At 38.3% G+C, this 11905-nt stretch overlaps 1 pseudogene; it reads right to left on the minus strand.

The window, feature by feature from the left end:
* Nucleotides 1-4832: 4832 nt before the first annotated feature.
* Nucleotides 4833-11691, minus strand: LOC141580444 (small ribosomal subunit protein uS2 pseudogene; annotated as a pseudogene).
* Between the last annotated feature and the right edge of the window lie 214 nt (nucleotides 11692-11905).

Consider the following 11905-nt stretch of genomic DNA (forward strand, 5'->3'; position numbering starts at 1 on the left):
AAAAGCTTAAAAGCCAGTCCTGGGCAAACACCTAGCCCCCTATCCCACTGCAAGACATTGAGCCAATTTACCTCATTCCATGTGTTAAAGGGAACCACAGAATGACTTTAAGGATGAAGGTAGCCATCAGTACAATGTGTCTAGCACAGAACCAAGCAAATTATCAGTATTCAACATATTCAATTAACTAATTCTTATAGAAAGTGAATATATCTACATATTCATTCTTTGAAAATGTAACAACTTGGTTGCATCAGTTGAATAACTCTGGTAAGTCCCAGTTATGAGTAAATTAGATGTATCTTGTAAGTTCCATTATACTATAACCTCCATGAGGACAGAAATATTTTCTTACTTAACAATTTATTCCCAAAGTAAGATACAATATCTGATATACAGTAAATAGTCTATGAATAGTAGAGAATGCTCAAAGTAAACAATGCATTGGACTGAGTAAACATATCAATATAGGCAACTACAACTTTTACTCAGATATATGTAAAAAAGGCTTCAAAAGAAGCTCTTTGAATATATACTCTAATTTACAATTCACCTTCTGCTCCAACTGCAGAACACTTAAAAATCATAATACTTTTTTCTAACTCCAAAAAATCAAACTTACAGTTGTATGTTCAAATTTATAATTTCTAAATCATCATGTACTAGATCATATATGTTGTGGAAATTTGTTGTTTTACCTATTCTTCCCCTTTTTCCACATCCAAATGTGTCAGCCAAATTTTCTTTTGGGAATCCCCTTCCCCAATCTTGGTCTATGTCATTCAGGGGGATTGATCCTTCCCTCCAAGCTTCAGGGGTGAGTGTGAGACCCATATCCAACCAATAAGAGTACAAAAGCATTCTGGCCACCTGATTGGTCCAGGCATGAGCACATGACAAGCAATACCAGGATTAGAGCTTCATTGCTGGAACAGCAGATCTGTCTTCCAGCTGAAATTGTCACACTGGTAAGATAATATGGCTGAAAGTCAGCGGCCACCTTGCTGCCATGAGAATTTGCTTGAGAATGAAACTAGGCAGAGAAAACCCACCACAACAGAGAGAGGAAGTTTCCTGAAGCTATCTGAATGCAGCATTGGCTATAAAGTGTGCTAATAAATTCCCTCTTTTGTTTTCTTAAGCCGGTTTCAATGCATTTCTTTCTTAAACAGCCAAAAGAGTCATGTCTAGTAAAAATATTACATCAAATGCACCAACAGTTTTAAGAAAAAAAATGGCCAGGCCAGGTGACTCACACCTGTAATCCCAACACTTTGGGATGCCAAGGTGGGCAGGATCGCCTGAGGTTGGGAGTTCGAGACTAGCCTGGCCAACATGTAAAAATACAAAAATTAGCTGGGTTTGGTGGCACAGGTGCCTGTAATCTCAGCTACTTGGGAGGCTAAGGCAGGAGAATCACTTGAACCTGGGAGGCAAAAGTTGCAGTGAGCCATGATTGCACCATTGCACTCCAGCCTGGGCGACAAGAGTGAGACTCTATCTCAAACAAACAAATGAATGAGAAAAATATAAAATTGGGACAATTCTATCATTAATTTATTTTGCTATGTAGCACACTGTCATTCACTTTTCAAGAACAACTAATACTCATTGAGCAGAGTCAATGCTTATGCACCTATTATGTGCTGGGCACTGAGTGGGATTCTATCATGGACCACTGTTCTGGGCTAGCAATTGAATTTGAGGGTTGACACACTGAAAAGATGCCAGGGCGTGAAGATGAATGGGTTTACTTTTAAAGTGCCATTAAATTGGCTCTCCTTAGGTCTGTCATAAAGCATGCAAGTGACTCTGAATGCTTTTATTAAAAAGTGAATTAAAGGTAAGCAGTGAATTTCTCTTAATTTCCTGTCCTTGTGCCAAGAGAGTATGGATGTAAGGGGCAGGATTTGTTAAGTACCAGTTGAGGATCCATGTTGATTGGGAGAGCTATACCATGGGACCTGACCAGCTGAAACTGGAGGCTGAAGCTGTGAGAAAGAGTTCCACATCCCTGGTTGGGGGGAACACTTAATATTGTCAGGAAAAGGATACCGGTTGAAGGGATAATTTTAAAAAGCAAGACATCATTTAAGTTGATGAGGTGTAAGAATATCAAACAAATGCTCAGATTTTATTAAACACAAGAGACTGAAGACAAAGAAGAAAATTTTGATATTACATTCCATTTTGGGGTCTTATTCTATTATTATCTGTCTTTGAAACAAGCCCATGCCACTAGGCTCTCTTTTAAGTGCTATATTATCACAAGTAATCATGCCAATTAGGGATTGAACAAAAGCTCTGATACTGGCTATTTTATAATACCCAGTGAATTGCAAACTCTCTGAGCATCATTGTCCTCATCTTAAAATCAGAATATCAACATCCCTCTGGGACGGTGTAAGAGCTGTGCATGGTTTATGGAAGTGCATGTTAATTAAGTCTTGTGCATAATAGAGACACATCAAATGTTGGTTTTCTTTCTCTCCCTTCCTTGCTTCACATTATTCAGCAAATATATTGGAACAATCTAGTGGGACAAGATGGTAAAATGGGAGACACATGATTGGCATCAAACAGCTGAATTTATATATTTTATCTGTTTACCATCCATAAGTCACTGGCAGGCAGTTTTCCCTTATTAAAATTTAGGTTTTTTTCAAACACCACATGTTCTCACTCATAAGTGGGTGTTGAACAATGAGAACACACGGACACAGGGAAGGGAACATCACACACTGGGGCCTGTTAGGGGGTGGGGTCTAGGGAAGGCATAGCAAGGTGTGGGGGGAGAGGGGAGGGATAGCATTAGGATAAATACCTAATGTAGATGACGGGCACGTGTATACCTATGCAACAAACCTGCACGTTCGGCACATGTACCCCAGAACTTAAAGTATAATAATAATAAATAAAACATTTAGGCTTTTTAATCTCTAAAATGAGAATAATCACCATTACTTCGTTCACTTCAAGGCAGTGTTAAAAAATCAAATGATTCAATAAACTAAAAAAGACTTTGGAAAGGACTATGTGTCATATGTCACACATACATATACATATGCACACATATGTATGTATATGGTTTTACATAGAGCAAGTTGTACATGATATAAAAGACATATTCAAAAAATTTATAAACATTAAGAGTAGATTGGAAAGTGATGTCAGCAAGAAGGCCAACTAGAATCTCCTAGCACTCTTCCCTCCCCACAAAAAACAAAAAACCCCACAAGGAATAAGCAACTATATTTTGACCAAAATAACTAAAAGACAGCTCCATAGAACAGTAAAGAAGTGGCAGAAATCCCGTGGAGCATAGAAACCCAAGATGGCCACAAAGAGAAAGGCAGGAAACATCTTGCCTCCAGTGTCCCCATCACCCCAGCTGGAATCAGCTCAGAACCAGGAGGGATTCCCTCTTGCAAAGAAAAAGTAAATAAGATCCCAGCACCTGCCATAACCATCATGAATACCTGAGTCTTCACTGCTAGAGACTCCTGTTGTCCTCAGAGCCTTTGAATCTAGCTTAGGAAGCTCCTCAGAGTCCAAATTGAGCTACCTCCAGAGAAGAAGCCAGTACTGTTTGCCCAGCTCTGTGACCCATGCTGCTACTGCACTGCACCACCTTAAAACTGAGTCGCTGCCAGAGTGCATCCTAGCTCAGGGATAAGTAGCTATTGCACTCCTCCATCCCTGAGGTTTTGCTGCCACTGCAATATGCCCACCTGGTAACACGTCACTCCTGAGACAAACTGCTGATATGCCCTACCCACTAGGTCCAAGCTACCACAAAGATACTCCATTGTCTTCATTCCAGAGTCAATGTGCCCTGTTGGTTTGGGGTCCTGAATTGCAGCTGGGTCCTGCTCCTTCGAGCCCAAGCCACTGAAGCACCCATTTTCCCCCAGAGCCATGCCAGTGCTATTCCCTGCTCACCAGGGACAGACCACAGCCATATCCGAATCCCCTGGACCTGAGCTACTGGGGTGTGCCTCAGAGCAGCAGATCCTGGCTTAGTGGGAGAACAGAATTAACTTGGACCTTGAAAAGTGAACCTCTGCCTCAACTCTCAGTTGCTACAGTTGTTTCACTAAGCCAAGGAACTTGACCCCACAGCTGCTCCAAGCACCAGTCCCCTGAATCCCAGTGTTGTTGCAGCTGCCTCAGGGTTGTGTCAGACCCAACATCAAGAGATATCCCCTCAGCTAACTTCCCACTGAGAGAAAGACAAGAATAAAAGAGTTGCTAAAGCCCTGGCCTTTATAACCTACATGGCCACTGTCACTGCCACAAATTCCTGCAGCATAGAACTCTGAGGCACTTGCAATCATTGTTGACATTGAACACAAAAGAAGCTGAATGGAGACTACATCACTGTACTCACAAGGAACCAGAGCCACTGCATCCTGCCTACCAAGCAAACTCAGGCCCATCTACAGGTGAAAGTCATCCCCTACAAAAACTACTCTTTAAAGTTGGGAGGAGGTGATTCACCATCAGAGTTGAGACATCATGCAGGAAAACAGGAAACAAAAAAGCAAGAAAACATGAAACCACCAAAGTAACACAATAATTCTTCAGTAACTGACCCTAAAGAAATGAAAATTTATGAAATGTATGAAAAGGAATTCAATATAATGGCCTTAAGGAAACTAAACAAAATATACAAGAACACAAATAAATAATTCAATGAAACTGGGAAAAGAATCCCAACCATATTCTTTATAGTAGTATGGAAAAATAATTCCAAAATTTGTATAGAAACATAAAAAACTCCAAATAGTCAAAACAGTACTAAGAAAGAAAAATAAAACTGGGAGCATCACAATTCCTGATTTTAAATTAAATCACAAAGGTATAATAATCAAAACAGTATGTTACTAGCATAAAAACAGACATGTAGACCAGTGGAACTAAATAAAGAACCCAGAAGTAAATCTTAACATATACAGTCAACTGAATTTTTGTAAGAAATTGACTACTATTTTCCATCAACCTTATTTCTGTGTTGCTTCAGTCAGTGAAAAAAAAATTTTTTAAACCACTCAGTGGTTTTTCCTACCTATTTAGTAGCCTGAGCAATGGGAGCTGCAGACCAGTCTTCCATGGCAGGCTAAGCACTTCAGTCTTCAGTAGGGAACTGCTAAATAGGCACAGAGGGTACCTGTATTGCTCACCTCCAGACCAGTCTGCAACCTCAGGCTGAATAGCAGTACATTCAAGAGCTCAAGAAGTCTGTTCAATTGGAAATTCCTGCTTGGTTACAGCTTTTGCAGCAGCAGCCTGCTCTCCCTTTTCATGCTCTTCAGGATTTCCACAGAAGTAGAGATCAGGCATAACCCTCACAGGTATTCACAGGAGATGGTGCCACACACGCAAAGCCCTTCTCAGGCCAGCATGCATCACATCACACCCACTAAGTGAGTTCCCTTGATGTTGCATGGGATGGCAATGTCCACATAGTGTAGAGGTAGATCTGTTACACAATGCAGTAGTAGGCAGGTTACTGCAAGATGCCTCTATAAGAGGGTAGTGGTCAAGCACCCTCTCAGTAGCTATCAGAACCCATGGCTTCCAAAAGGCTGTCTGAATCTGATTAGTGACATTTTCAGGAATGAAGCAGCAAGTAATAGGAGTAGCTTCAATGGCAGCAGCGAACTTTAGCAAAGCCCGTTGGCTAGTATTCCTGGAGGATATGACACTGACATCAGCAGAGTTTTCAGTGGCAACCATGACACAAGCTGCCAGCAGAAGCTTCTCCCAGGTCCTCTTCATATGTATGATGTAGATGCCATCACTTTTTCTCTCATAGATGTACTGTTCCATTTTGAAGTCAAGATTGTTGCCAGCTAAGTGGGTTCCTGCAGCAAAAAACTTGAGAACATCCTCCTCTTTCATTTGTGGGACATAAAGGGCTTTGGATATTGTGAAAGTTTCCCTTTAACTTATGACAGAAATCCATGACAGCACCATTTGGACCCCTCTATGGGAAGCATGGCTACAGTCAACTAATTTCTGACAAAGCACCAAGAGGACACAATGGGGAAAGAATAATCTCTGGTGCTGAGGAAACTATTTCCACGTGCAAAAGAATGAAATTGAATGCTTATTTTATACTATGCACAAAAACCAAATCAAAGTGGATAAAAGATCTACATGTAAGGTTCAAAATTATGAAAGCTCCTAAAAGAGAATATGGGGGGAAAAGCTCCTGGACATTGGTCTTGGCAATGACTTCTTAAATATTACACCAAAAGCTCAGGCAACAAATTCAAAAATAAATAAATGGCACTACATCATTCCAAAAACCTTCTGCACAGTAAAGGAAACAATCAACAAAAGGAAATAGCAGCTGACAGATAGGAAAAATACTAGCAAATTATATATCTAATAAAGGGTTAATGTCCAAAATTTATAAAGAGTTCATACAACTCAATAGCAGTAAAACAAATAAGCTGATTTTAAAATAAGCAAAAGACTTGAAGAGACATTTCTCAAAAGAAGATCAAAAAAATTCCCAAAAGGAATACAAAAAGGTGCTCAACATCATTAATCAGGGAAATGCAAATCAAAACTATCATGTAATACTACCTCACGTTTGTTTGCATGGCTATTAGAAAGTCAAAAGATAAATGTTGATGAGGGTATGGAGAAAAGTGAACTCTTGTGCACTGTTGGTGAAAATGAATACCGGCACAATTATGAAAAACAGTGTGGAGGTTTCTAAATAAATTAAAAATAAAACTACCATATAGTCCAGCAAAGTTTTATCGGGTAAATACCCCCCAAAAATAAAATCACTATCTTGTTTTGTTTGTTTGTTTGTTTGTTTGTTTGCTTGCTTGCTTGAGGCGGAGTTTCGCTCTTGTTACCCAGGCTGAAGTGCAATGGCGCGATCTTGGCTCACCGCAACCTCTGCCACCTGGATTCAGGCAATTCTCCTGCTTCAGCCTCCTGAGTAGCTGGGATTACAGGCACGCGCCACCATGCCCAGCTAATTTTTTGTATTTTTAGTAGAGATGGGGTTTCACCATGTTGACCAGGATGGTCTCGATCTCTTGACCTCGTGATCCACCCGCCTCGGCCTCCCAAAGTGCTAGGATTACAAGCTTGAGCCACCGCACCCAGCCTAAAATCACTATCTTATAAAGATATCTGCCCTCCTGTGTTCATTGCAGCATTGTGGACAACAGCCAAGATATGGAAACAACCTAAGTGTCTATTGATGAATGAATGGTAAAGAAATGGTGGCATATATACGTGAATATTATTAAGCCCTAAAAAAGAGCAAGCTCTTGCCATGTTCTACAACAGAGCTTGGAGGACATTATACTAAGTAAAATAAGCTAGACACCAAGAGAAAAATGTTCCATGATCTCACTTATATATGGAATTTAAAATAAATTTTAAATATGCAGATACAGAGAACAAAACAGTGGTTACTTGCAACAGGGGAGAGGAGAAATGGGGAGATGTAGGTCAGAAGATACAAAGTAGCAGATACGCAGAATAAGCAGGTCAGAAATGTAATATATAACATGAGGGGTATAAATAATAAAATTGTACTGTATTTGCAATTCATGCTAAATGAATAGATTTTAACTGCTCCTGCCACATGCAAAAACAAACAACAACAACAAAAAAACTGGGTAACTGTGCGATGATGGATATGTTAATTTGCTTCAATATAGTAACCTTCTTACCATCTATACGTATTCCATAACACGATCATGTTATACACCTTAAATATACAGAATAAAATTCATTTTTTAAAAATTAAATGCAATAAAGCAGATCAGTCTACATTATTGCCAAGGGAGTTTGGCAATGGATGCTTGGATGTGACATCAAAAGCATCAGCAGCAAAAGAAAAAGCAGATAGATGAGATTTCATCAAAATTTAAAACTTTTGTGTTTCAATGGACATTAGAAAGAAAATCTAAAGAATGAGAGAAAATATTTGTGAAGAATTTATCTGATGCAGGCTCAGTATCCAGAATATCTATATTTAACAAACTCTCACAACAGAAAGACAAACAACCCAATTTAAAAGAAGGGCAAAGGACTTAAACAGACACCTCACCAGTGAAGATACACAAATGGCCAACAAGCACATGAAAAAATGCTCAACATTGTCAGTCATTTGAGAGAAGCAAATCAAAATTACAATGAAGTACTACCACACACCCACTAGGATAACTATAATTATATTTTTTTAAAGCAGAAAAGAACAAGTATTGGCCAAGACACAGATAAATTGGGACTCTTGTACATTGCTGTTAGGAGTGTAAAAAAGTTCAGCCACCACAGAAAATAATCTGGCAATTCCTCAATAAGTTAAACACAAAATTGCCATATGACCTTACAATTCCACTTTTAGAACTATACTCAAAAGAATTGAAAAGAGGTATGCAATTAAGTTCATGTGCACATAATTGTTCATAGCATCACTATTTACAACAACTAAAAGATAGAAGCATTTCAAATGTCCACCAACAGGTGAAAGGATAAACACATTCATATTATATTCTGTTAGCCCTCCGTATCCTGGGTTTTGCATCTATGGATTCAACCAGCTGTGAATCAAAAGTATTCTAAAACATTGTGTCTATACTGAACATGTAAAAACCTTTTTTCTTGTCATTGTTTTCTAAATGGTATAGTGTAGCAATTACTTACATAGTATTTTCATTGTAGTAAATATTATAAGTAATCTAAAGATAATTTGAAGTATATGAGAGGATGTGCATATGTTACATGCAAATACTACTCTATTTTGTATCATTGGTATCCTCAGGGGTCCTGGAATCAATCCCCCATTGATACCAAAAATGGCTTTACATGCAAATAGATTGTTATTCAGCCATGAAAGAAACCAGATACAAAAGGTTTCATCTCATATGATTTTATTTTTATGTGATATCCAGAATACCTAAATCCATAAAGAATGAAGATTGGTGGTTGTCAGGGACTGGAGGGAGAGGGAATGGGAAGAAACTACTTAATGGGTAAAGAGTTTTACTTGGGAATGATGGAATGTTTTGAAACTGTATAAAGGTGATAATTACACAATATTATGGATGCTAACTGCCCTAAGTTGTTCACTGTAAGATGGGTAATTTTGTTATGTGAATTTTATCTGAATAAATTATTTTAAACATAGATTGATGACCTCAATGATGTTCAAGGAAGGTCTAGAAAAGAATTATTTTAAGAAAAATATAGTAGTCATTCCATAAATTTTTAATAGGCCAAGAAGTATATCAGTAAATCAATTAATAATGCTATCTTGAAAAAACATTCTATTGTAAGAAAGACAGAGAAGACTCTGAGTAAATTTTCTTGCAACATAACAGAATTTTTGCCAATGGTATCACTGTTTTGTATAAAACCATTACCAAGTGAAGCAAAAAATTTAAACTATCCACAAATTTGCCAAGATAGCATGTAATACTGTGACATAATGACAAGTTTTTCCAAAGTATGTTATTTATTTTATTTTTTGATGATTTCTCTCCCTATTTCTACTGAAGAATGTTTTTTCTTCAAATTAAAACTAGCTAAATGCTATTTAAAGAACATTAAGTGAAACATTTGTCTAAGCTCTGAAGCTCAGTCAGCTAAAAAAAGTAAGTTGAAAAAACTTATAATTAGTGTTGTTATTGCTAAATTACAAGGAATACCATTCTAAGTTTGCTTATAATTTTGGTATTTGTTTATGTTGACAGTATCTTTTGTTTTTTATTGTTTTAAAGTTTCAAAGATTATTTGTCCATAAATATTGCATCGTGGAAAAGAATGCTATTTGACAATTAATCAATGTTGGCCCATGTGTATATAAGTCAAGATCTAACCTGACAGGATGTAACAATAACTATTCTCAATGTCTAAAACAGAAAATTTAAATACAAGAAATTGGTTACACAGGTGTTAAAAGAGTGAGAGGTTGTACAAGAGACCACGAGGCACTCCAGAGATTAGCAACTGTAGGGAGTTACTACCACCACTAGACTTAAAAAAGAAAGACAAGTACCTAAGCATCCAGGCCACCTGGCTGAACCTAGAATTACCATGAGTTAAGGGCCTGAGATACTACCCGAGATACAGAGAGAAGAAAAACCCTGGCTTCTCCCTTCTTCCTATTGCCAGTCTCTCAGCAGCACATTGCACCAAGCAAACCCAGACAGAAGCTGGCTGGTTGATGTAGGAGCCTAAGGTAAGAGACCTCAGGGACCAGCCTTGCTACAATATAAAAGCAAGCAGGGAAATGTAAGGCTGAATCTCAGGGCAAAAAGATCAAGAACCAACAGAGAGGGCAAAACTAATTACCCTGTGATAAGTACAATATTATATGAACTAGAGACATAAAATAATGCACAGTTAGTGTCTGTCCTCAAGGATCTTACCATCTCCTTTGAGAAATAGGCCATCTGATGAATAGCTCATTAGTATATAGTTCACTCCTAAATATTCTCATAAATAATAAATAGTATTCTATAAATCACTTTCCCATACATGATTTCTATTATGGAGATGAAGACAAAGCTTGGTGAGATGCCATAAACCTAAAATTAACATAATTCTTGATTCCTTCCTTTCCATCAAATCTCCTCATTCAAACCATCTTGTGGTCCTATTTTTCTAATTATTCCTCAAGTCCATTCACTTCTTTCCACTGAACATTCTTTACCTTGAGGTTAACTAGTCTCTCGCCTAGACTACTACCATTGACTGCAGATAATTTCCATGTTCGCCTCTATCATTCTTCAATTTTCTTACACAGTAGCAGTGATCTCTTGAAAAATACAAATATCACTCTGCAACTTCTTTACACAAACGCTTTCAAATTCTTCCTGTCGCTTTTGAGTTAAAGACCAAAATATGTAACCTAAATCATGCTGCAAAGGCTGGCCTCCCCTCAGCTTTTCAACACCATCTCATGCCTTTGTTCTCTAAGCTCCAGAAACACTAATCTTACGTGTCAGTTTCTCCAAATGACAAGATCCCTCTAACCCCAGTGATTTCGCATGTACAGGTTCTTCCGCCTGTAACATAATCCCCATCTCTTCTGGCCCCTACACCACAGTCCAAGTTAACTCCTATTCATCCTTCAAGATCTCATCTCAAACATCTTTCCTCAGGGAAAGCTTTCCTGACTCTCTCTTCCTCTTAATGAAGGCAGACCATTTGTTACAAAATCCAATAGCCACTAATTCTTTATTTCACAGCATTTGTCACATTTCATAAGTATACATTTGTCTAATTATTGGATTGTCTCTATCTCCAGTATAAGCCTTAAGAAGCAGGTGCTATGTCTCCTTTCTCACTATTATATCCCCATCACCTTGCATGATGCTTGCCATCTAGGAGAGTCTCAAAAAGAAAGTAAGGGAAAGAAGGAATGGAGAGAGTTCAGGATAAAGGAAAGGAAAAAATTGCCCAGGGTTCTGCACTTTAAGTGACAGATAGAATTAAAAATCTGGAGCCCTGACTCTACCACACGCTGCATCTCATAAAGCAAAGGAAAAGCATTAATTTCATACCAAATCCTAAATAATTCAAAGTTTCTACTCTAAAATCTGGCATTATTATTTCTGCATCAGCCATCTTGATGGCCCAGTCAACACCCCAGTTTGTCAGTTGCTTGACCACTTCTCCTCCAATGACCTCCTTTTGCATTCCCATGGTCACAGTCTGAGCCTTGGGATCCCTGGTAAATGCACCACCTCCTAAATTTCATACTCAAGCGCCTCGCTTTCTGATGCTCACTTCCAACCCTTCCTGCTTACTTTCTCTAGCAACTTCACACAATTGTTTATTTCTAAGCCATTGACCCACCCTGTCAAGTTTTCCTGGGCCTACCATTTTAATAATTCCTTTACCAAGGTCTCAACTTCTT

The sequence above is a fragment of the Saimiri boliviensis genome, chromosome 11 (genome assembly GCF_048565385.1).
Source record: "Saimiri boliviensis isolate mSaiBol1 chromosome 11, mSaiBol1.pri, whole genome shotgun sequence".
Classification (NCBI taxonomy): Eukaryota; Metazoa; Chordata; class Mammalia; order Primates; family Cebidae; genus Saimiri; species Saimiri boliviensis.